This window comes from Sus scrofa, chromosome X, assembly GCF_054392235.1.
Source record: "Sus scrofa isolate SSC_HxYL_T2T_F1_AM1 chromosome X, Sscrofa_HxYL_maternal_Yorkshire_Landrace_v2.0, whole genome shotgun sequence".
NCBI lineage: Eukaryota > Metazoa > Chordata > Mammalia > Artiodactyla > Suidae > Sus > Sus scrofa.
Genome location: NC_139401.1, coordinates 41,413,387 through 41,440,661, shown reverse-complemented (window position 1 = coordinate 41,440,661; position 27,275 = coordinate 41,413,387). Strand labels below are relative to the sequence as shown.

The window sequence follows — 27,275 nt, the reverse complement described above, 5'->3', positions numbered from 1 at the left end:
GCATACTCCTTGACAGATTTTTTTGTTCAAAAATGCATTTTCTTAGGAATTCTCCCTTTTGAAACCTCTTCCTCCTCATCTCAGACCCTCTAACAGACAAACACACATCAAACTCCTGTTCTCAAGTTGGTCCTTTGCCGAAGTCTGCCTTGCTCAGCTTAAGAAACCTTTCATTCAATGCTTTTGTTCAAGTAGCTATCATTGATCAGCCACCAAGTGCAGAGTACTGGGCTACATGCAGAACACAGGTAATAAAAAGAGTCCCCTGACCCTTCACATAACTGTTTTAAGGATGAGAAATAATATGTTATGTCCATTTGATAGATGAGGAAATGGAGGTATAGAGTGGTTACCTCACTTGCTCAAGGTCATACATAGCTAATAAGTGGTAGAGCAAAGGCAGAAGCTCAGGTCAGTCTGACTCCCTCGCATAAACTCCTTTCCCTGGGACTATAGAGGGGCAAACACATGTAGCTAATTTTCCTGTAAATGTTAGTAGGGTTCTGAGCTCAAAAGTTAAGATTTCCATGTCATTGAAAAGCTTAACAAGTCTTTGGGAAGTAGGTTTTCATAGGCTTCGAGGTAGAAAAATGTTGTATTTGAGTTATTTTATGAAGCCTAACTTAGCAGTGGCCTGCAGAATTAACTAGAGAGGAAAAAAATGAGTCTTAACAGATACTAGTTTTCAGGCACTTGATAAAGAAGTAAAGACATCACCTTTGGGGTTTGTTAGGTCTAGGTTTCAATCCTAGGTCATCTTGGGCATGTCTAGGTGATCTTGGGCATGTCACTTAACCTACCTGAGCCTCCGTTTCCTCATCCCCATCCTATAAAAGGGAGAATGTGGTACCAACCTCACAGAGCTGTTGAGAGGATCACATGAGGAGACGTAAATAAGACTCCTAACACAATGCCTAGCATACCTAAGAGCTTGCCTATTGCCAGAGTGTTGGCCTCTGTTGAACAAATATAGTAAGAGGGAGAAAGATACGGAAGGAAGCAGACCAACTGTGATGGAGAAACTCAGCATATTCAATAAATGATTGATGAGAAGGTTGAGGAAGAGGAATGGAGCAGAGAGGACTTGGTTTGGGGTCTTGGTGAGCCCCACCTCAATAGAACACTCTAGTAACCAGTAGCATAATGCTGATCAGAACCCAGCTGGCATCTGTATAGCACTTTTGACTTTACAGGAGCCCTTTCAAATCCCTTCTCTTGTTTTACTGTAATGTGACCCATAGTGATTTATCAGGCTCTTGGGGAAGAGCCTGATAAATAGTTGCATATCAATAAGTGACGTGATCTTTAATATTCTTTTCATCAGTCACTGCTTTTGGTCAAGGAATAAACATTGTGGTAAAGAGTCATAGTCGGTCTTCTTGGTACCTTCAAGCCCCCAACCCATCCCGTGATTGGCAGCCCAATATGAGTCCACATATAATCCAAGTGATACTCCCATAACTATGCAGGTACGTTATAAGGCTGTTCACTGCTGTATGGTTTGTACTTGCAGAGAAAGGAGAACTAACCTAGGTAACCATTAGGAAGGGACAGATTAAATAAATTATGGTATATTCATACCAGGAATACTGTATCATTGTTAAAAAGAATAAGTGATGGGCTGATATAGAATAATCTTCATGGCTCATTATTAAGAGAAAAACAAGGTATGGAATGGTATGATCCTATTAGCATTTTTTCAAAGAAGATATAAATGCACCTATATGTGCATCAAAAAATTTAGAAAGATTCTAAAAATGACCAGTGTGTCTATTTCTGAAGGGTGGGAGGGGGGTTAGAGGAAAAAAAGACTACATAGCAGCTTTCATTCTATAAAGACTTATTCTGCTTGACATATTTACTGTATGAATGTATTACTTTTATGCTGGAAAAAAGAAAAGTAGTTAAAAAAAAAACCTCTATAGTTCCTATAGGCTGAAAACACTCCATCAAATCCAACAGTTTAAATTAAAGAGAAAGATGTGCCTCTTGCCCAAGTCAATCACTATGTTTGTATTCTCTATGCTCTCAGGTGACTGTTTTCCTCCAGAGGAGCTTTACTTAATTTCAAATTAGAGATAAGTGAGTTATATTCATAGGGCTATTGTATTGATACAGAGTGCTGGAATTGAATGCCTATTGGCCAAGGCAACCTCACTGATAGATATCCTAGGAAGATCTCTTTTAAGATGTCTGAATAGTAGTATCCACAACACAACAACAACATTAAAATCATATCTAATCTAGAGTAATAACTCTCAAAAGCTAATCTTTGGGTGTGTCCAATAGGGTCCTAGATTCCTAGATGTTTTGCATGCATTAACTCATCTCATTTAGTCCTCATGACACCCTTGCAAGGCAGGTATTACTAATGTCATTTTCTCTTTTTCTTCTCCTTTTTTTTTTTTTTTTTTTTGTTGGCTACAGCTATGGCATGTGGAAATTGCAGGGCCAGGGATCGAATCCATGTCACAGGAGCAACCCGAGTTGCTGCAGTGACAACACTGGATCCCTAACTCCCACTAATGCTATTTTCGAAATGAAGCCAACTATGACCTTCCTAGCTAGATAAGTCCTTCAAATAGTTTTTCTGAATGTTTTAACTTGCAAGTTATTAAAACCATATTTAGAAAGTATGCTTCATTCTCATCATAGTGTTGAGGGCTTCCCTAAGGCCCCCAAGCCCTCTGAGATACCAACTTGTCCAGGAGCTCCTCCCTCCAAAAATCCACTTCTAGGGGGCTGGAAATCAAATGCAGCATCTGAGTAGGTTACTGAACCCACCACTGCCCTTAGCCTCAGTTTCTTCATCTCTAAAACAGGTATAGAAAATACTCCAGAGTTAATTCAGAAATTGTTAAAAGGACTAAATAAGGTAATTATGTGAAAGCTCCAAATACTATGGTGCTGGAACAAAGGGGATATCTAGCTTTTCATCACAGGTTATAAGAGTTATTGTCAACAAAAATAAACTCTGCCATGCATTCACTTCAGAGAATCAAAGATTTTTAGTGCTAGTAAGATGCTGGAAACCATACATCCCTGTTTTTAAAGATGAGACCCCTTAGGTGAAAAGAGCCAGGTAGCATCATCACACAGCAGTCAGCCCTCAAGCTTCAGTCTTCCAAGTCCAAATCTCACATTCTTCACCTCCTTGACTGTCTCCTTTGCGCCCTCGTCACGGCCCTCTAAATCCTTTCCATGCTCCATGCTGTCTTAGCAAGCAGATCCCCTGAAAGTCAGAGCTACTTCTTTGGCCCTAGCTTCTTCATCAATGAGATGAGTAGTGAGCAATGAAGACCTTCCTGGCCCTATTTTTGTATGTCCATAGCTAGTCAGTAGGAGAGCTGGGGCTAAAATCCGTGGCTTCAAAGCTCTATCCTCCATCCCCAATCATCATTCCCAGAGCAGAGCTAGCTTGACTCATAACCAGAATAGGCAAGGAACAATTCACATGACGACTGAAATTGCCCCTGAGGAAGTCTCTCATACCAATAGCACCAAAACAGTCTGAAATCCCACCAACAGGAATTCATCTTTATGGGTTACAGGTTGCATCTCAAAATTCTTTGTTATGTGCAAATGTCCCTAAAAGGGATAGCATAATGGCCAGGACAAGCCATTAACTCTTAAGCCCAGAAAATCGGGAAATGGATACTTGCTTGGAAATTAAACCTGAGCTTACATGCAGTCTCTGCCACTTTCCAGATATGCAAATTTGGAAACCACTCCAAACCTCAGTTTTCACACTTGTAAAATGAGTATGATCACATTCATTTCAACAGGGTGGGGCTAGGAAGGTTGAGTGAGTCAGAGGTGTATTGTGTCTGGCTAATTAGCACTTAGTAAATGATGGTGCTGTTACTATTATTATTGATCTTGTCTTTCAATTTGCTTACTAAAAGTACAACAGAGTGCATGAAATACCCTGAGAGAAGAGGTTTGGTAGGGCTGAAGAGGATCAAGAACACTGGAATGGGAGTTCTTTTGTGGCTCAGTGGGTTAAGGATCTGGCATTGTCACTGCACTGGGTACCTGCTGTTGGGTGAGTTCGATCCCTTGCCCAGGAACTTCCACATGCCATGGTGCAGCCAAAAAAGAAAAAAAAGAACTCCAGAATATACCAAAACACTAGACACAAAAACAAGCCCAAGAATCTATTAAAGGATAATTTGCAAAGAAGGTATAAACATGACTCGCTGACAGATACAAAATAAACACATGTCAAAGATTTTATTTAACTCATTAATTAATGAGGGTCCCAGTAAGCATTATGACTGGTTCCAAGGAGAATTGAAAGCACCACACATATTTAGGCAGATAAGGAATGCTGAAATGAAATTACAAATATATGCAAAATGAGTAAAAAATCAATTGCATTCCACTAGACACAACTAATTTGCATTTCTATGGAAAAAGTAATTTGTATTATTATCAGTTTTCAACAACTTACAGAGTTGTAAAAAAAGCTCAAAGACAATGAATGGTGGAGATAATCATGAAAGGTATACCAGACAAGACACTTATTAATTTTTTTTCTATTTCAAAGACTTGCAGAATTTTTCTTGATAAGTCCTACAAAGTGATCTGGGCCCACAGCTGCACCTTGAGGTCAGGGCCCTGGGAAAGGAGGGCAGAGGAGGATTTTGGAGAGAGACAATGAAAGAGAACAGGTTTTCCCTACCTCTGAAACATAAAGACAGCCTGTAATCTAAGACCATCCCTGCTGGAGGTCTGTTCACTTTGCCCTTAATAAAAGACAAGCTGGGTGTGACAAAGACTGTTAATTATCTCTTGATATCCATTCTCCTCTTCTTTCTTAGTAACAGAATCCTCCATTTTTAGCTGGGCACAGGGCCATCCAGAATAAAGACAACACTTCTCAGCCTCACTGATGTGACCATATGACTAAGTCTTCCAGCCAAGGGAATTTTAGCCTAACAGTCCTGAGAAACTTCCAGGATTGGTCCCTATAGGGAAAGGACACACCCCTCTTTGACCCTTCCACTTTTCTGCCAGCTGAAAGGTAGATGTAATATCTGCAGCTTGAGCTGCCATCTTGGTGAAGACCACCTGTTGAGCATAGCTGAGTGTCAAGCTAGCAGGAGCACATGACTGTGATAACTTCAGAAAACTGCCCCTGTCTTAAGAGAGAAATGGACCTTGATCTTTTCCCTCTGTTCCTTGGGGGTTCTTGTCACAGGCAGCTAAAGCTAACCTTGACTGATGAGGGGAGGAAATCCTGAAGAAAGTTTGGGCTTTTTGTTTTCCTGAGGAATTTCAATTGCAACTTGCAGTGGTTCCTCTGAAAAATACCTTTCTATTTGTAGCTAAACTTCAACTCAATCTCACCCTCCATTACTACTTTCTGCTACTCACACGTACACAATTTCCTAGAGATAATCTTTGCCTGTGACCATAAGGAGCCTTTGAAAACTTCACTTAAGATTTACAGTAGCAATTAACAAAAACTATGGTGGGGGAAGTCCAAGGTGGTTCAAAGTGTTTGCCCCACACCTACATGTAAATGCCAGTGCTCTACCTCCCAACTCAGGAAGCTTGGGTAGGTTGCAAGCAGGAAGGTAGCTCAGTGAAAGCAGGGCTGTGGAGAGGTGATGAAAAGGAAGTCCTACATGCTGGGAGGGAAAATTTCAGTCCATTCCTGATTATCTGCATTTTTATAGCCTGAATAATTCCAAACCACATCCAAAAGAAAACCCAGTGGCGTCTGGCTTTGGGGCGCATTCATTCTTGCAGCAGCTGCAGATTTACCTTGGTGATTCTGTTTTCCTGGAGCTAATATTAGAGTTTGTTGGCATTCCCCAAGCACATGCTAACTAATTGCAGGCAAAGCAAGCTGAAGAAGCCATAGTGGGATTAAAATTTTGTTGCAGATAATCAACAAAGTGAATAATCCACCCACTGATAATCAAATTGAACAAACTATGTAATTTTCAGACTCTGCTAGTCCTTCATATTTCTATTTCCTGTGAGATAGTAGAATACCAGCCCCCAGATTCTTTTATACTTTCCTTTTACAGCACTCAACATTCCATCCACTTCTTTAAATGTGTTCTGAAAACTCTGCAGTCTCACTTTCATCAATGTGAAAATTATGGCATTATCTTTCAAGCTCCATTAAAAATCCATATTTTGAAGAATTGTTTGAAGATCTTTCTCAAGGAGAAAGATAATATTTTACACAAAGAAGCCTAACCCTTCTGCAGACATGGCAACCCTGGGAATCACATTTCCACTTGACTGATGCTGGAAGATTCAGATTGTGGACTTCCATAGAGATATGATTAAAACATTGAAAAATAACACTGTATATTGTTTCATTCTTTTACCTCTCATAATTCAAAATATTACTTTCTGTTCTCTTTTCTGCTTTTTTTGGAACCGAAAGAAAATCTGTCATTTGTGTCTGCTATACTCCGAAACCGTTTTATTTTTACTTTTAAAACCCCCACGGAGGGATGAATAGGCAAAGCACAAAGGATTTTTAAGGTGGTGAAAAAAAAATTTTTTTGAAAAATATTCTTATGATATTAAAATAGTGACTCCATGTCATTATACGTTTATCAAAACCCACACAATGGACAACACCAAGAAAAAACCCTAGTGTAAACTATGGACACTGGATGATGATGTGTCAATATAGGTTCTTTGACTGTAATAAATGTACCACTCTGCTGGGGGATTGTTGGCAATGGGGGAAGTTAACTATGTGCGGGGCTTGGGGTTTATGGGAAATCTCTGTACCTTCCCCTCAACTTTGCTATAAACAGAAAACTGCTCTAAAAATAAAGCATTTAAAAAAACCATGTCCAGGACAGGGGCAGTGGGGGGGATGGCACCCCATCCCATATTGCCATCGTAAGAGGGCATCTAGGGATGTGATTTTTTGGTCAAACTTTGTGTCTAATCTCTTCATAGCCAATGAGAAGGCTAGGAACTGAGGCCCCAAAAGGCCGAACACCTTTCCAACTGTGGCTGAGCTTGTCCATAGCTCACCATCACTGTAGGGTGCAAATACCAGTATCTCTACAAAGCACTGGACTCAGTCCCATGCTAAAACCAACAAAAATATCCACATTATTGAAGACAGTAATCTTCACCTCTTAACCTGACCATCCACAGTTTTTGCCAATTGTTTTCTTTCACTTTCCTTACAAGGTTAATTTCTTCATTTATTTATATCTTCTTCCCTAGACTTTATCCTTTGGGTGAGAAAGTACAGTCATAGTTTAGGGTTGCTGAAGTTACCGTTATCTCCCTCTGTATTCATATAACAGGAAGCCTCAAATCAGTGGTCCTCAGAGAGTAAGCTCCAGACCTGCAGCATCAGCATCACCTTCCTGGAAATGCAAATTCTCCAGCCCCACCCCTGACCTAGAGAATTGGAGGCTGGAATGGGGTGGGGGTGGTGTTAGAGCCAAGCACTCTAGGTGATTCTGAAGCACACTCGTGTGCAAACACTGCCCTAAAGCAGTGATTATTACTGGGATCACCTGGGGACATTTCCCATGCCATGTACCCAGAGTATGGGATTTAGTAGGTCTGTCATGGAGCCAGAATGTATAGTTATAAAAAGCTCCCGGGTGATTCTTAGACATAGTGCTAAATGAGGAGTACTGCATAGTGGATCATTATAGCTTTAAGACTGCATTTGGCCAAATACCTTATTTCTACAATATTTTATTTCAAAGAAATGGATTGGGGGGAGCTGGTGGTGGGTGGGCAGGACAAAAGAAAGAGACTGGCTTTGTTTCCAGTTATAATAGCCAATACATTTTAGAAGCCTAATTTGAAACCCCAGAACCAAGAGGTAACTCCATAAATAACCAAAGATCAAGGTTATTTAAGACCCAAACCCTCTCATCTTCTCCTCTTGACATACAGTCGTCCCTTAATTCATTTCCATCTTTAAATGTTCTTATTTTGGGTAACAGGAAAGCTGAGAAAAGAAATTGACATTTATGTGCCAGGTGCTTTATACTGAGCAGTTCATTTAGTCATCACAACAACCTCCTCAAGGAGCTAGTCCCTCTCCCAAAAGAAGAAATTGAGGCTCAGAATATTAAGAAGCATGCCTAGCTTCCAATAACTACTAATTGGCCAAGAGGAAAGGTGAACCTAAATCCATGTGGCACCCTCTCTTCCTCTCCACACTATTCACTTGTGTTTTGTGACAGTTGAAGTCATTTCCAAACAGCAATGTGTTTTCCATGCAAAAATCTGCCCTGGTTTACAGTAAACTTTGTTTCAAAACAACAAGGGTTGGAAAAATTTTAAAACTCAGACAAAAAAAGGGAGAAATCAAAGACATCTGATCTTGATTCCCCTGGAAGAGAGATTTAAAACTGAGAACACTTACATATGAGTTTTTGAGGTTCTGAAGGATAATTTTACTTCATAAAATGGAAAGCAGAATCAGTGATTCTCTATCTTCACCAGGAAATGAAAAAAAAAAAAGTACTGGCCTGGTGTTGCCCTGTTTCTGTTTTAGGTTCCAAATAAGCATATTTGGTATATGCCCTGTGAAGAAGTCCTGTTTGAACCACCTCATGGGGGTCGGGTTCCAAACACTTTTAAGAAAGAATTATTTTTTAATCTCTATTTCAGATAGCACCTAGAACAATGCCCAAGACAAGGTTGGTGCTTTCACTATATGCACATTGAATAAGCACAGTTGAATTTATGAGCAGTTGTTAAACAGAAGAAAGGATCATCCAGGATGTCCTTTGAGAAGCTGAGACGTGAGCAAATTAATGAATGAATAGATAGATATTCCTCCATCTGAGGTGGCTGAAATAGGGTTTCCACAATGGTTGGGGCTGAGAAGCTCACCTACTGCTCTAAATCAAGGCTGACACTACAAACACACACCCATCTCACTTCACCCTTTCACAGTAAGCTAATCACTTCCCTTCTGGAAGTTTACAAAGTAACCAAATAAAGACTAAAGCACTCAGACATTAGGGTGGATGCTATCCACTGCAAAGATACTGATTACTACTTTCAACAAAGAACTCATTCTTTCCATTCTCACAAATCAACATGCTTGATCTGCATCCATTGAAAAAAAAAAACCTAAAGTTCACAATGGATCGAAAGAAGCACCCCCCCCCCCAATTCCTGAATACTCTGCAGGTCCAGCAGGAGTTGCTTTCTTATGCAGATGATGTGCTGGTCTTTTCAAAGGGGTTTCATAAGTGCCTCCATTTACCTCCCCTTCCCATACCCACACCATAATAAGCTATCCCGGAAGTTCTAGGCAGAAGGAAATTGTCAACCTGCAGAATGCATATGCTAATTTCAATTGCATGTCCTTGGTAGGTCATTTGCCAACTGAAGCAGAGAATTACTAGCAGATGACCTTGCTTTTGGAGCTGGGGAATTTTACCCAGAAGAAAAACAGAGAGTAAACGTAAAGCATATGTGTGGCAGACACATATAAAGATCCTGTGAAAGACAAAAATGCAAATTCTTTGGCAACTTGCGGGTAGGGGCTGATCCTGGGCTTTGACCCAACAGGGACAAAGACCAGCACCCTCTAAAGGGCATAACTTCAGCCATATTTGAGTGCTGTATATGATCTTTCTGACTATGAGGTTGTGGACCACGTGAATGGTCATCACCTGGAAAGACAGTTATAAATACAGCTTCATTCTCAGACTTCCTGACTCAGAATGCTTAAGGGTAGATGTTGGGAGTGAGCATTTCTGCAAGCACACAGATGATTCTTTCCATGAAACACCAAGTCTGAGAATGACTGCTGGCAAAAACTGAAGAACTTCCATTCTAGCTGACCAGCAGAGCCCCATTGCCATGGCAACGTGCTGACAGCTATTTAGAAGCAATGTGCTCTAATGTCACCACTGGCTGGGAAGCACACCACTGCTCAGAGGTGGTAGAAGAATCACAGTTGAAATAATTAAGGAGTGGTCCAGTAGCTATGTGGGGAGGCTCAATCAGCACCATAAAGTGGTTTGCTGAGTACAGAAAACACAAAACTAAGCACTTTTAAGAGATCAGAACAATATAGAAGACAGGATTTTTGTCATTGAAGAATTTAAATCAGATGGTTAGTTTGAATCTATTTTTAAAAAAACAAATAGAAATTCATAATATTCTCTACTAATATCCTGAGATCTGTAAGAAAGTAAAAGTAGGAAAAGAAGGCTACAATTAAAACCACTTTCAAAAAGCTAAGTTGTCAAGTTTTTCCCTCCTATGCTTGTAAGCTGTGCCAGAGTCCAGACTATTTTTAAAGACTCTGGAAACCCACTTAAAGTGGTTTTCAGAGGATGTGGCCACAAATGGTGCCCATACTACATCAGATCCTGACTAATATACGTGTGGATCTGGGCAACTGTAAGGGGAAAATTTTCATCATGAAAGAGCAAATAAAACTGGTGTGTGCGAGGTAACAGTTAAAACTGTTACCACATTAGTCCCAGATGTTTTTCCAAAGGGACTGAGTTTTATTTGAAAGCTGAGACAGACTAAGGTCTCTACTCCCTCTCACCATGCCTTTAATATAGAAAATTTATGCCAATTAAATAACACACAAGGATTAATTACTATTTCAAGGTTATCAGTAAAATGCAAACTCTCTTTTTCAATACTTTGGTGCTTCAATTGTTTTCAGTTAGTTCAGGTATTTTCAGGAAAAAAATGCAATGAGTAGATGGAAATAAAGAATGAAGGTGTCTTCCTTAGGTGTTGCCCCCAAATCAGAAAAGAGATGAGAAAATTTGTGTCACAAACCAACAGCTTTTAAAACAAGAATGAGCCCTTGGGTTCTTAAATCTCCCAGAGCTGGTTAGCTTAGGTAGACAAAAGAAGGAAGGGGAACAATAATTAAACGGGAGGAGACTCAGAAATCATAGCCTCATACAGTGTTCCCTTTTAGCCTGTGTTCAAGGCTTTCCGGGACAAACACACACAGCTCCCTTTCCAAACTTCCCTCTGCTACTCCTCTAACACCAGATAAACTGGCCTCCTCTGTGTCCACAAAGTTCACACTCTATATCACCACCTCACCTCTTTCTGCACACCTGACATCCCTCTTTCCTCATGCCATCTTTTGAGAGTGGCCCAAATCCCCCTCTTCTTTCCTCCAGTTTCCAGGCTCTCTATGCTTCTTCTGCTCTGACCCCTGCCCAGCCCAGGCAGTGACTGTCACTACCTGTTCTGAGCTGAATGTGCCCTCCCAAATGCATATGTTGAAGTCCTAAATCCCCCAGTATCTCAGAGTGTGACCTTATTTGGAGACAGGGTAGTTGCGGATGTAATCAGTTAGGATGATATCATTAGGGTGGGTTCTAATCCAATGTGTCTGGTGTCTCTATAAAGAGAATACCATGCAAAGAAAAGGAGACTTGCATAGAGAGAAAAGGATGTGAAGACCCAGGAAGAAAAGATGGCCATCTTCCAAGCCAAGGAGGGAGGCCAGGAACAGATGCTTCCCTCACAGCCCTCAGAAGGAACCACCGCTTCTGACATTTTGATCTTAGACTTCTGACTTCCGGAACCATGAGACAATACATGACTGTTGTTTAAGCCATCCAGTTTGCAGCTCTTTGTTATGACAGCCCCAGCAAACTAATACGTGAATTCTCACTTGGTATTTAGCAAGTGAGAATGTGGAGCCAGGGCCACATTTTGATGTTTGTGTCCCTAGACACTTTTACCTTTGTGGGCCCCTTTCTCCATGCAAAATATTAAAATGCAATGAGTAGAGTATATTTTATGACTTCATTGTTATAAAGATGAGTATAGAAATATTAGATATTCAGACACATTCCTCAAGCTGAAAATTCATTTTCATGGACCCTAAAGGTATCATGGGCCCCAGGAGCTGTGCCTGTTGTGCCTAAGGGATAAGTCACCCCACTTGCAGCCTTCTGAGCAGTCACTTTGGTGACAACACCTTGTGCTACCAAGCAGACCATAAGAGACTATGCATGACCTGTAGCAGCTGTTCAAGAAAAACCTGCCAATTAATTGATCTGGTCTAACCTACTGTTTCTAGCAAGATCTATGGCATCTAAAAGTCCCAGCTCACTTCACTGTGGTGTCTTCTTCCTTTTTACATCTCCAGGGAAGATAACTCCATTTCGAAGTTTATCAGAGCTGACATCTGGAATCAGTCCCATAGGTGACCCAAATGCCCTTCAAAACCATCTAAGAACATTCCCAATTATAAATGTCCCCAACTCCATATAACCTATCATCTCACTGTGTGACCTTGGTCAATGATACAAACTACTCTGGGCCTCAGTTTCCACATATGTAAAATAGGAAGGGCTCTTCCAATAAACTAGTTGAGCAAGAATTAAAACCCAGCTCCAAATCTGGTGCCCTTAAATTCAGATATGTTCCAAGACAGAGAATCTCAAAGATAAGATAAGGAAGCCCACATAATCTTATGCCTACCAGCTCTTCTAAAACGTGAGATGGTCATCCTAGTTACAGGTTTCCTAAGCTTTACTCCCACTCCCTTTGACTTTCCTAGATTCACAGGGAAATTACGATTGACCTTTTCCTTCCCCTCAGAACCTGAAATTGGGGCCCACAGGCACCTAATGAATCAATGATTCTTCCCATGGAGCTCAGAGGAGTAAGTTGTGCAGATGGCACTGTCACCCTAGCAAATGATCCTACTATCCCTATTCCTGATCCTCAAGCACATGTTGCACTAAAGTTTATCACTATTTAACCTTCCAGAAGGATTTCTTAAGCACCTTTTTTCATGCCAACATTGTAATAGACACAGTGCAAACTGAATCTCAACAGAAGTTTTCCGCTTCATCGTTGGTGGGGGCGGGGGTGGGGAACAAGAAAATAAAACTAATCATTTTCATCGATAGAAAAGGATTAATAGAATAGGATGTCTCCATTCTATAAAATGCTAAAGATAACAAGATAAATCTATATGTACTGATATGAGATCCTGAACACTCCAATAAGTGGTGGCGCCCATGTAACCTGGTCCATACCGTGAAGGTGACAGCAGCCAGGGTACAGGTCCCTCAGGGGTCAGAAGTTATCGTGCCAAGGGTGGCATGTAGGGTGCTGAGTTCCATTCGGACCCAGGTAGTGACTCAGGCCTCGGTTCTCAGGCCTCTGGCAAAGGGGGCACCAGGCTTCCCTCCATCCAACAGGGCCTTCCTTCGTGTCCTAGAGGTCTCATTTTCCTTGCCGCCTGCAGATATGCCACCCAGAAACCAGTGCAGCCCAGCCAAGACGGTGACCCACCTCCTTCCATGCTGCTTAAGGACTACCAGATGATGTCATGAAGACTCTTATCTTTGGAAATGGCCGACCAGAAGGAGAAACTAAAAATCAAGAAAGCATAGTTGATGAACAAGGTCCTGAAAAACCCTGAAGATGCCAGCTCTCTGGAGGCTTGAATTGTTGCCCTGACTGTCAAGATACACAATTATGAAGAACATATGCAAAAACATCAAAAGGACAAAGCCCACATGCACTATCTGCTGATGAGCATTGACCAGAGGAAAAAGATTCTCAAAACTCTCTGCAAGACAAACTCTGTTGTCTTTAAGAAAATATTCAGGGAGCTGGGTATTGAGTACACCCTTCCCCCATGGTGCTACCAAAAGCCCACCACCACTGGGTGACCAAGAAGGTTCTGTGCATTCAGGTTTTCCAAGAGGCTCAAAAGCTGAAGAAGCAAAAATGGCGCCTTAAAAGCCACAGCTGCCACAGTCCAGAAATAAGGCCAGAAGAACGCAGAGAGCTCTTCCAAAGCTGGACCAGAGGCAATCAGAGAAAACCAATAAATGTTGTGAAGGTTGGAGTTCCCGTCGCGGCACAGTGGTTAATGAATCCGACTAGGAACCATGAGGTTGCGGGTTCGGTCCCTGCCCTTGCTCAGTGGGTTAACAATCCGGCGTTGCCGTGAGCTGTGGTGTAGGTTGCAGAAGCGGCTCGGATCCCCCGTTGCTGTGGCTCTGGCATAGGCCGGTGGCTACAGCTCCGATTGGACCCCTAGCCTGGGAACCTCCATATGCCGCGGGAGCAGCCCAAGAAATAGCAAAAAGACAAAAAAAAAAAAAAAAATGTTGTGAAGGTTCAAAAAAATATTTAGACAGATATATTCCAGTGTGCAAACCATGAAACAAGGATTCAAGGGCAAGCAGTTTATTTGGGAGGTAATACTGGAAAATACCAGCAAGGAAGTGAAGATACGAGACAAAGAAGCAAAGAAAGCCAATAAAAAAAATATGTTACCAAGCAGGTTAACACTGTGGACAACTGGAGCTTAACTCCTCTGGGGCCTTCTGAGGAACCATAGAACACACCCTACAGTTATCCCAACTGAAAGCTGAGGAAGTGAGGGGGGGGATTTTATATACAAATGGTCATGAGTTATTGGTAGAGGGCTGCTCCTGGAGTATGTTAAGTCATCTGCACTGCCAGCTTGTCTCGCATGCAGACAAAACATGCTCCAGTGGTTGCAGAAAATCCTCAACCAGAGATCCACACTTGCCAACAGAAGTCCAACCAGTATGTTGATAAGCACCATAGGAACTTGCTATAGCAGACCTGCATTTGCTTGTTTGCAGGCACAAGAAGAAAGGATGAAGGATGCCTATTAAATGGTTGACAGAAGTTACTGACCTACTGGTCCTTCAAAATAGTTCATAGCTGCCTTCCTCCACGTTATCTTCTACTGAAGACACCTGAAGGACACTTCAAGGTCCTTTGGGCTGGAAAGACAAAACCCACTCTTGTCTCCTTGAAGACAACCATACCTGATATTCATCTCTGTATTCAGGAGTATATTGCATAATGTTGGGTATTTATCCTGATAGTTGCTTGGGAACCGTAATGGATTATGTGACTGATGAAACAGACCCCTCTAAGAATCTATATGCAACACAGTTGACACATTTATTTTTTAATCGATAATCATTTGTGTCAATCAAAAAACATTTTAGATACCGTGGTTCTCTACTCCATTCTATTCCAAACTTCCACCTCCACTTGTCTACCATTTCCTATGCTGAGCCTCAATAAATTAGCCACACTACACCCTGACCCTGTGAGTAGTGCTCAATCAACCACTCACATGACAAGGGGTGTCTGGCTGTTTAAAATCCTTCTTCCCTCTACCTATGGTTCCAGGGCAGTCAGTAACATTTCCTGGGCCTGAAGCATTGTAAGGGGTTCCTGATCACACTCCAGCCAACTTGGAAAGTAGAGACCAGCACATATGTGGCAGGTTAGCTTGACTTTTGTCTAACAAGTCCAAAGGAAAATGCTGTGAATGAAGTATAATTCTCTAGGCATTTTTTAAGAAGTCTAGTCAAACAAACAAACAAACAAAAGATGAAAATATGAGGTCTTTAACTAGAAAGAGGTCTTGGCAGTCCAAACAGGTTTGGGGTATCCTAGCTTTTAGTATTGTTTTTTTCACTCATTCATTCATTCATTCAAACATTCATTGAGGATTGTGATGTGCCAGGCACTATGCTGGACACTTTGTCATCTCATGGTGAACATAAAGGTATGGGCCAGACTAGCGGGTGACTTAGAGGGGGCAATTTCTAGAATAAATTCTCTTTCAATCTTATCTATTTTATAATATAAAAACCTGGCTAACCTTTCTTTAATTTAGCCTGCTTCTGTATTTGTCAGGCAGTGTACAGTTCTTATTTATGGTTATATCCTAAAACCCAAAGACCAGAGGGCAGCGGGCTGCAGGGCCTGCCCCTGTACCCAGAGCCAGCACAGGATTATGTCTAGGAGAGCAGTGTTGTCACTGCTCTTGTCATTGGTGTGGCTGAGTTTAATCTTGAGGTCTCTGCAGCTTCTTGCCCAATCCTTCCTTAACTTCTAAAGGACAGCCCCCAAATCCACTCACACATAACAGAGCAGCCCCACATAAGCCAGTGGTGGAGTTGCCTCTTAAGTTGACACTATGCCTTTATGGAAAAACAGGCACTGGGAAGGAAATGGGAAGCAAGCACAGACTGAAATCCAGGGCTTTGAGCAAAAGCATCAGGCCCCCCAACGTGTGATTTATTATAGAACACAGACCAGAGATGCTTAGCTGAGCCACCAAAGACTTTATCTCCCCCGGCTTTGTAACAACATGATTCAAATAGCATGCCTGGATGTGAAAAGATCCATTAATCCATACAGCCTCCATATCACATCTTGCAGTCAAACATGTGTTTGGGGCTTGTGACAAAAGGGAGCCTAAAATGCTTTATTCTAAAGGGACAGTTTCTTTGAATAGAATTGCATCCTGAACAGGAGAGTGGGACCAAACAATGAAAATTGATATAATTTCCCACTCTTTGGGAAGAAACATTTAATTCGATATCTTTTATCCAGTGGAAGTCTAGAAACTAATCACTGCTCATTACTGGTTCTTGCTTTGATGTACCCCTCCCACTGCTACTTTGAAATCCACCTCTCATCCCCCTCAAGTGGGAGGTTGCAGGTGAATAATGAAAAAAATAATTGCCCTGGTTAGAGGGGAACATTAAACTGGAGACTGAATTTAAGTGACTAGTTCTGAATTAAGCAAGTAGAAGCAGGAAATACTCTCAAAGACCCTTCCATCGATTCTTAAGATGTTAGAACCACTACTTACCAAAAAAGTGAAGAAAATACATACTTTAAGAATCTTTTTCCCCCTGTATCATATGATTGTTCAAAAATATCACTAAATAAAGTTCCCATATATAGATAGATTTATAACAGGAGTTTATTTGACTCTACAAACCCAGTCATGCAAATAAAAGAAATCAAATTGCATCGAATACTGAGCTCCCAGTCCCAACTAGACTGAAAAAAAAACTAACTCAGTTGCTAGGGATTTAACCTCTCCCTGCCTCCTGGCTGTTGCTCAAATGCCGGCAGGGATTTGGTCTTCAATCCAAGTTCATGATCACCAATGTTGGTGCCTCCATGGTTCCTGGAATGTAGATCTGCCATATCTGTGCACCACTTTGGCACCTCAGTGCCTGGGGACCTAATTCCCCTGCATACCTCCTGTTCATGCCTCTCTCAGGTCTTCCACCTCTCAGGCACTGTGTGAAAGCCAAGGCTAGGGGCCTCCATTACACATGAAGCACCAAACCATCACCCGCTTTCCAGTCTTGGAAAGGTTCCTCCTTTTCCTTATGCTCTTATATCGTCTGCTTCCAAAAAAAACCCCAAAAACAAAACAACAAAAAAAAAAAACGTGCAGCGCTCTGAGTGGATGGAAGGATGGATGATGGTGACAAAGCAAGTATAGAAAAATGTTAATGGCAAAATCTAGATGGTAGGCAATGGGTATTCACTGTAAAATTCTTTCAATTCTGCCATATGCTTGAAATTTTTCATAATCAGCAGTGGAAGAAAATGCAAAATCCCTAACATTCCATGCTGTGGCTTTTGAAAACAAAAGCCAGAAAGGGAAGTGGAGCACAGTGGGATACTTAGCCCTGTGACATAAATCTCTCCAAGACAGAGGAAATGATCTGGCTAGCAAACCTTCTTGGAACCCAAGAGGCAAAAATATAGTGAGTGAGAACGAAGCACAATTTAATATCTCAATGGACTTTCCAACCACACATTCTAAATGAAAGAGAACCAGGTTTGATTGCCTACTCCCATACCTTACTGCCACCCCTACCTGAAATCTAGTTGTCCACTTAACATAGCCACCTTCTTTTTACTCAAAGATGTTCAGAAATGAAGCAATTATCTAAGCTTCCTCACTTATGACTCCCACAGACAAGATGTAAAGGATGGGTTTGGGGCTGCAAGACACACGAATTGAAGACACCCCAAATTTTGATAGCCAAGAATTCAAAGAAACTATCAAGTAGCTCTTGACCTCTGGAAATATCCTTCCAACTGGTTCTTAGAGCTGTGTGGTAAGGATCTTAGCATTGCTCTGAATGCTGAGAAATGCTGAGCTCCAGAAGCACTACTCACTCTTTCTGTGTCAGTTGCAGCTATTGGAAAGTTCTGAACACACAAAGCATAGAGGAAAAAATCAAAAGTTTCTCATATAAATAAATAAAATCATGTTTCTGTCTGATGGTTGTCACATCATGTGGAAATGACTGAATGGATTTTCATCAGATTTGGAAGATATGTTTTCAATTGCCTGATAAAATATATGCAGAACGGTGTGTGCAAAATCATATTGAGTTGCCCATCAGACCTTCTTTTCCATGAGAGAAGTACTCAGTCTCTAGACCAGGCAAAACTGAGGTGTGACAAGATGTCTCTGGGCCTCCCAATGGGAAGAAAGACAACTGGAAAAGATTGATTTCAACTCTGAGTCCTTAATTGGATTCTGTGACCTGCAAGCACTGATTTATGATTTGGGATGTTTCTAACTTTGACAACTCTAAGAAGATGCTCCATGATGAGTTGCAGCAGAGATTAATTTATTTATTTAAAGATGGCCAGTGATTCTCCTGATTATACTGGGAGACTAGCTGGTTAATACGTCAAAGGAAGACTATAAGAGCAGCAGTCATAGATAGCATTGCAATATACTAAAAAAGTCCTTAAGTTATACCTAGGTGTTTTATTTCATTTACTCTTGTTTTCAGCTACATTCCTCTACTATATGTATCGATTACAGATTACCTAACCACTTTACCAATACTAGAATAAAAGTCCTCTCTCTGTCTCTGTCTCTCCTTCTCTCTCTCTCTCTCTCTCTCTCTCTCTCTCTCTCTCTCTCTCACACACACACACACACACACACACACACACACACACACACACACACAGAGTTGTCGGACAGATACTATAGCAGCTTCTTTTACCTCCTCTTCAGGTATGGGTTGTTATATATGTCTGCCGACCTCTCCTGGTAGCTCCATGAATTGCAGGGATTATCACCATCATCATCCTCATCATCATCGTCACGTGATAACACATCCTTACTCCTCCAATAATAGGAGTTCAGATATAAATCCTCATCGCAGTCCAATGTGACTGGCCCCACACCAAGGGAGAGAGTAGGCATTTCCACTTCTACCATAAACCCCTTTTTTGCCTCTCTTCCTCAGCCTCAACCTTCCCTAACCACCACCCACCAGGGTTGGTTTTACTTCCACTTTTGTTTCTTGAATAGGCCAAACTTTCCAAGTCAAAGAGGGACAAATGTGAGTTAGAGGAAGAGAAGGAGAACAAATAATGGGCAAACTATAGCAGTTTACCACTGCTGAGCTGCCATGGAAAGATTTTCATTATGATGACATGAGTACCAGAAAGAAATGCATTGTTTAAATCGTTCCCCTCTGGGAAGGTAGAGGCAAAATGAAATTGCCAAACAATCTACTATTAAGACAAATGAGTATGAAATCAGGCAGTTTCCAAATTGCAGAGGAGTGTGTTCTATATAGTGCATCTTCTTTTGCACTGTGTTAAGCTTACATCCACTCAGCGTCTCAGGATGCACATTTAGCCATCCTTCCTGTTTACAATGCACTTGTGTTCACTCCCATTGGTAGACAGCTCCGGAAGGCAACACTGAATATGAACGAGAAGATAACTCCTCAAACCAGGTCAGTGAGCATGTTAGAATAATTTAAGAGTATAAGCAAGATCTGTCATTGTAAGAATAATGTTTCAATTAGCATATCATACTCTGGATCTTAATGTGTGATAAAGAATAAAAGGAAATAAGAACCCTCTTGATATTAACTATAAGATTTCACCTTTCCAGAGATAAGGATTCCCCAATTGCTCAAGGAAGCAACAGTGAGTTTGAATTCTTTAAAAAGACTGCCACCTGGCAACAGGACCAAACTGTGTGCCCCTGATTCCGCCATTATTAGTGAAGTCACTAAGTGCAGCCTTCAAAAATTCTTCCAGTCTGGGTCAGGATATTCCTGGGAAAATTAGCAGGACTCTTTCAGTTACTTGCAAGCTACATTCACAACATCTACAAGACTGCTTACTCAAGGAATATTGAATGAATGAGCATATGAATGAATGTCCAATATCAGCGTATGCTAAAAAATAAAATATATTCATTGCATGTTCTAGCAATAAGCAAACCAGAGCTCTGAGAGAGTAAAATGTCTTGCTGAAAATAATCACAGGGCAAACCAGGACAGGAAATAACCCTGAGGCCAAAACCCAAAACCAGAGACCCAGTTCAATGTGGGAATCCATCCGACAGATTCTGACTTCCTGGTGCTGACGGCCACACAGTTATGGACCCCGGCACTATTCTGCCTTAGAACCAGGAACAGACAAACTGAATGGCAAAGTTAGGCCTCTCACTTTCACTCTATATCTGTGTATCTTTCTGCTAATGACGAACCCACTGAACAAGAACGCTTCCCACCTAGCACCCTGGTATGGTTCTGCCATGCCCTAGGCCCTCCACGTGGCAAGCACATCCATCTAGCAGGACTAGAGAAAGGGGGCATGGCAGGGGTTAAGAGAAAACCCCATGTAAATATCTCATCTGCCCAGTCCAGTCATAAAGCTGAAGAGCACCCGCCTGACATCACCACTGCGATTTTACATAAATGACATTCAGGCTAGCTACAAAACCCCATGTGAGTCTCAACAGTAAAGGGCCTCTGGGTAATTCACCAGCTGGCTAGCCGATTTTAGCACAGTTAGTAAAACACTGCATTAACATTTAGCTTTTGTGTGTAGAACAAGCTGTGCAGTAAATTTTTCTAAATGTTACTGAAATATATTACCTGCAAACTATGGGCTAAGCTGAAGCAGCAATAGGAAATGTCTCCGTTCTCAGAAAACCCAGGTTCTAGAACAAGTTTAAAGTGCATTTGGAGGATGTACATGCTTGGCCCACAGGAAACAGCACTTAGTAATGGGTGACAGGCATGCCTGGAATGAAGATCCAACTTTTGCCACAGGGCACTCACTCATTTGATCCATCAGTTTGTAGGTAGTGTGTGCTTACTGTCTGATATTGATTGAATTATGTGTCCTCATATATTCATATATTTCATATATTGAACACCATACCCACGGTGATGGTACTAGAAGGGAGGTGATTAGGTCATAAGGGTGGAGCCCTTAGGAAGGGGATCAGCGTCCTTATAAATAAGAGACCCCACAGAGCTCCCTTGCCCTCCTGCCATGTGAGGACACAGCAAGAAGGCATCATATATGAGTATGTAGGCCCTTCCCAAACACCAAATCTGCAGGAGCCATGATCTTGGATTTCTCGACTTCCAGAACAGTGAGCAATAAATAGTGGTTGTTATAAGCCACTCAGTTAATGACATTTTTGTTATAGCAGCCGAAACTGACTGTCACTGCCTGCACAGCCCTTTAGTTAGGAGCTGGGTTATTTGAGGAGCATCAAGACCAAGCTTGAAAAACACTGTGGAGGAGGAAGTTCTGTATCTGAATATATGTCTTGGGGACTCTAGAGCCATATCAGTGGCTAGCAGTCCCACCTGTATCTCCTCAAGCACATCTCTGATTCCCATCCATGTAAGAGCTTCTTACTGCAAACACCTGCAACTTCTGTCCGGGGGCTTTTCTGGCTCAGAAAACAGCCCCGAGCACCAGGAAGTGCTGGGCAGTTAGCATCCCCAGAGGCAGCTCTCAACCAGCTGCAGACAGGAGCACCCCAGCTGCCTTACCCTTCAAGTGGGATCAAGCTGAGGCACGCCCCTCAGTATCTCTCAGAGTTCCAGTTACCCACATGGTAAGTGGCTTGGGAGTACACCTCCCCTGTGATACTTCCTTGGGTTTTGACCTCTCAAATAAAACCTCTGACCTCCAATAACATCCTTGCCTTAGAGTCAGCTTCCCAAGGACCCCATCCTAAGGCCACTTCTTCTCCTTTTTAGGATCTAACTCTCTCACCCTTTCAACACAAATCATTTTGGAACCCCAAATGTGTAAAATCATCTGAGAACATCCCTGGACTCCTTCTAAAAGTTAATTGTTTTATTAATTAGTTACTCTAACTTTCCTTTGGGGAAAGAGCCCCAAATGTGTTTATGCTGAGGTGTGACTGATGCACAAAGTCAAGAAGTAACCCCTTCCCAGAGTTCCCGTTGTGGCTCAGCGGGTTAAGAACCCGACTAGTATCTATGAGGACACAGGTTTGATCCCTGGCCTCACTCAGTGGGTAAAGGATCCGGGTGCTACTGTGAGCTCCTTGAGTTGTGGTGTAGGTCCCAGAAGTGGCTCGGATATGGCATTTCTGTGGCTGTGGTGTAGGCCAGCAGCTGTAGCTCCCATTAGACCCCTAGCCTGAGAACTTCCATATGCTGCGAGTGTGGCCCTAAAAAGACAAAAGAAAAAAAGTGCTCCCTTCCCCTGCTGGACCAGAATGCTGGGCCCAGCCTGAGAAGGCCTTCTGACAGCAAGGAATTCAACACAGAGACATCCTTTTGCTCTGATTTCCACAAAAGTAACCATGAGAGGCAAGAAAGGGGGATATGAGAGGACTTAGAGAAGGATGCTGGGTAGGACCCAGCCTGGTGACTCCCCTAGAGTTTCTGCTGCTGAAGGTCAGAGAACTCCCCTGGATGATGGCCATGACAGAAAGTACTGGAAATATTGGGACTGAGAAGTTGGCCTTAATAGCAGAGTAACTGGTAACCACAGGAGAGAATGGGAAGATGGGTTGGAAAATGTCAGGCAAGGCCAGGAAGGAAGCAGAACACTACTGCAGCAGGTGAAGAGGGACCTTGTGTGTCATGAGACTTAGCCTCCAGAGAGGTTAGAACCAACATAAATATCTGCACAAATAAACACAAGGCAGGCCAACCTGGAAACAGTCCATCTACTCTTAATTATCCTCAGCTGAATTATCTAGCTGGTGGACAATCAATAGCACAATTTATACCCTAGCCTGGCTTTCCTATCACATCCACGCTGTACCCAGTAACCTTCCTGAACATGCGCTGATAATATATTCAGGGAATGCAAAGCCATTTTAAGAGCAATCTGATGAGGAGGCAAAGATATTCATGTGCATGCAAAAGCCCTAGAGAAATGATTTCTGATTATTCTCAGTCTTTTTAATTATTTGGGCTCACAGATGCCCTCCATTTGCACGGTAGCTCAGGAAGGGACTCTATTCACAAACAGCTCTGCCAGGAGACACACACCTATGGCGAGGGTGGGCCACGTTGTTGAGGCTTCCCATCCAAGGCTGACTGCAAATATTCAGCTGGCTAAATATAGAAGTCACAGCATATATAAAAGAAAGAGCATACATTAAAGGTTTGACCATTCAACAAATACCTCTGAAGTGCCTACCATGTGCTAGACGTCAGATGTGCCAGATTAAAGAGGCTGCCTGACCTCAAGGGGACTTGAATTTAGTAAATTTGCCCTTCTTCCCTAGAAAAATTCATTCTGCCTTTTTGCTTATGTTTTTAAAGCCAACTTTTCTAATATACATACATGTAAATATGCACACACATATATATGAAGCATTAGAACCTATTATTTTGGAATTCTTTCTTTTTTCTTTAGCAAGCAAGCAAAGTCTTTATTACAGGAAAGCAAATAGCTCCCAGAACAGCTGGGAGGGGAGGAGAAGAGCCCCCCTTTCTATTGTCTTATAGGAGTTTTTATCCCTTAAATATGGGGGGAATTTTGGAATTCCAATTTAGCAGTAGGAAAGGCCTTGATTCAAAACCTGGCTCTGCCACTTGCTTGCTATGTGACCACAGGTGAGTTCACTAATGTTTTATCACCTTTAAAATGGAAAATAAGTAATAACTACTCAGAGTGGTGTGTGTAAGGTAAAGCAAAATAATACATAAAGGCTTAGCACAGGGTCATAGATAGTAAGCACTGATACTAATTCTGTTATTGCTGGAGTCCACTTGCATTCCTTGACTCATGGCCCCATAACCCCCCAACCTCTGCTTCCATTGTCACATCTCCTTCGGTGACTCTGATCCTCCTGTCTCCCTCTTATACGGTCCTCTGTGATTACATCGGGCCCACCAGGATAATCTCCCTTTCATAAAATCCTTAATTTAGTCATTTATGCAAAGTCTCTTTGGCCATATGAGATATATTCACAGGTTCTGGAGATTTGGACCTGGACATCTTTGGGAAGCCATTATCCTATCTACCACAGTGTGCAGTAATTGTTTGTTTAAAAAAATAGTAATCTTGATCGCTCGAAGCCTGCTAACTGCTTTGTACACTTTCTAACACACACATGTTAACAACCCCTGGTACATGTGACAAAGAAGGCATGCCAATTGTTGGCAACTATCCTACCCCCTACCACCTCAGCCACCTGCTGCCAACTCCAAGTGGTCAGCTTGCATTCTGGGTTTCCCCATCCCATGCACACCTCAACCACAAGAAGTTGGAAGGCCCTTTTTACCTCTGGGCATAGCAACACAAATTAATAAGCTCTTTATAATGTCTTGGAATGTGATGATCACCTCATTACTCTCACTGATAATATAGAAATGAAAACATGCAAATTGGGACATAATTTGAGGTTAATTTATTTGCTTGCCTAAGAATTTTGATCATGAGCTTTTAAGAAACAAAATATAATGGTTTTAACGAGATTGTGCTGGCATAGAAGTTTCAATATTGGTCCCAACTCCTATTCTAGGCTGCCCTTGCCCCATGCAGAAGTATGTGATAGGGGTCCTTGAAACTGTCCTCCCAGCACTGGCCAACCCAAAGGCATTCATTCATTCTTCCATTGTCCGAATGAAACAAAGGTCTTTGCTCTCATGGACTCTGCATTCTACTGGGGAACACAAATACTAAACAAAATCTATTTTTAAAAGTACAAAGTATGTTAAATGATGACCAATGCTAAGGATGGGGATGGGGGTGATGGCGGGCTGTGCTGCAGTGAAGGCAGGCATGAAGGGGAAAGCATTTTAGGCAGAGAGAACAAGAAATCCAAAAGCAGGGAGCTAGGATTGTGTGTGGCAGGATCCCTGACCAACAAGTGAATGAGGAGGAGTGAGTAGGAGGAGGATGCCATCAGAAGGTCTCGGAGGACTGGGACATGGAGTGTCTAGGAAGGATAGGGCCATTTATGCTGTGTGACATGGGAAAGATAGGAGACTTTTGCACAGAGGAGTGACATGCTCTGATTTACATTTTAACAACACCTAAAAGGCCCACACTTGGTCAGTCTGTTAGGGCTTTCTTTAAAAGATGCACTTGTTCAGAATTGAAGTTCCTTGAAAGCAAAGAACTCATCCTACACTTCTCTTTTCTTTCTGAACCTAAACTCTCGGCATCTTCCTCACTTAGTTGGTCCTCAACAGATGTTTATTGATTCACTCACTGTAGTTACCTGGGCAGGGTTGTACATTGGCTAACTTATCAGCAGAGATTAATGGATGCAATTAGGAAGACAGTTGGCCTGGCTCCAGTATTCACCCATTGGCGCAATGGAAAATCTCTCTCCTTGGGCAGAAGGTCAGTCAAGACCCCTTTTGCACAATATCAAAGCTCTCATCTTCTCAATATATGTAGGAATTCTTAACACCAAAAATGTCATGTTTCAGAGATGTCAGACCTGTGAACCAACGTCAATACCAAACACAATCTCTACAGGCCTATCATTAAAGGACGTAGGGCAAGTAGATGAGGCAGACAGCAGAAGAATTACTCAAAGTTACCAAGTAAATCACTAAAAGGAATTTGCTGCCTTTCTGCCTCATTGAATCATTTTGATTCAAGATCTTCCATAACCTTAACTTCAAAGAAAATAGATCATTAACTTGACATTTAATTCAATACAGCATTACACCTTATAAGACAATCCATTCCCTATGTCCCTTTTATCTGTGCCGGAAATCTAATATGAAGCCCCTTTCCAACTCAAATTATTTTTCTACCAAGAAAGAAATTCCCCGAAGGCAAAGAACAGGTGAGTCGTTCATGGAACAAATGCTCACCAAAATTAGAGGTATTAAAAATCTCTTAGGTCATCATGCCCACAGTTCTTTTTTTTCCCTACACTACCCACTTCCACCCACTTGCACAAGCAGGTGCTGGAAGAGACCAGGACAATCTTAGCAAGTGAACACAGGCAACAGTTGCACTGTTCTTGCATGGAGTGTTCTACTTCGTTTTTATGTGACCGTGTGGGCTTCTATTTGGAGGAGGAAAAAGGACAATGTTACTGGAAACAGAGGACACGAACCCTCCTAAAGCAGTGGCTCTCAAATATGAGTGTACATCAGGATCCCCAGAGGGCCCATGAAAATACACTGAGTTCTGAGCTTCATCCCAGAGTTTCTAATTCAGTAGGTTGGGGTTGGGACCTGAGAATCTGCATTTCTAACAAGTGCCGGGTAACATTGATGCTGTTGGACCACACTTGGAGAACCACTGGCCTAAGGATTTAAAAATAAGAAATATCTAGTTGTGATTTTTAATACCCAGATGTTTGGTTTTTTTTTTTGGTCTTCTTGTCTTTTCTAGGGCCGCTCCCGCAGCATGTGGAGGTTCCCAGGATAGGGGGCTAATTGGAGCTGTAGCCACCGGTGTACGCCAGAGCCACAGTAACGCGGGATCCGAGCCACGTCTGCGACCTACACCACAGCTCACGGCAACGCCGGATCCTTCACCCACCGATCGAGGCCAGGGATCGAACCCGCAACCTCATGGTTCCTAGTCAGATTTGTTAACCACTGTGCCACGACGGGAACTCCAATACCCAGATGTTTGAATACAGAAGCTGACCTGATGAGAATCTATGTAAGGCCTCATATATATGTGCCTACTGTAACATATACACAGAAGGATTCACTCCAGAAGAGCCTAGAATTGTCACATCTTTCTTCTTGAACCTCCTGTATGTCTTCAGGTCTCCTTAACATGTCTGTCTTGCTCCACATTGTATCCTCGGCACCCAATCCTTCACGCAAGGGTTGGCTCATGGAGGGTACACTTAGCCAAAGTGGCCTGGGCCCTGACAAAGAAGGCAAAGCCCTCTGAAGACTGACATTTCCTGAGCACCATCTTGTTAGGACTTGCCCAGCTGGAGGCAGAAAAAGACTTTTGTTTCCAACTATTTGATTCAATTGATGCTTCAGCACTTGTTGATATAATGTTGTGATCAAAGGCTGAACCCACATCTCCTGAATTCCCCTAACACCCTTAGGAAAACATCAGAAAAATATGAATCTGTTGAAATAGATTCAGCATCATCCCTGGCCTCCTCCCAAGCCCTCAAGGACACTCCAGAACACACAAAGTGGGCAATTCAAGGGTGGTGGCTTCTCCAGAGATTGGGGTTTGCCCCCCCCCACATACACTTG

The 27,275-nt window shown here is 42.1% G+C and overlaps 1 protein-coding gene and 1 pseudogene across 8 annotated transcripts in view; one reads left to right on the top strand and one right to left on the bottom strand.

The window, feature by feature from the left end:
• LOC100517987 (small ribosomal subunit protein uS15m pseudogene) overlaps positions 1-13,814 on the top strand; it is a 199,955-nt pseudogene extending 186,141 nt beyond the window's left edge.
• The window catches only part of LOC146394562 (uncharacterized), a 965,202-nt gene that overhangs the window by 668,171 nt on the left and 269,756 nt on the right, over positions 1-27,275 (bottom strand). The window lies entirely within an intron of this gene.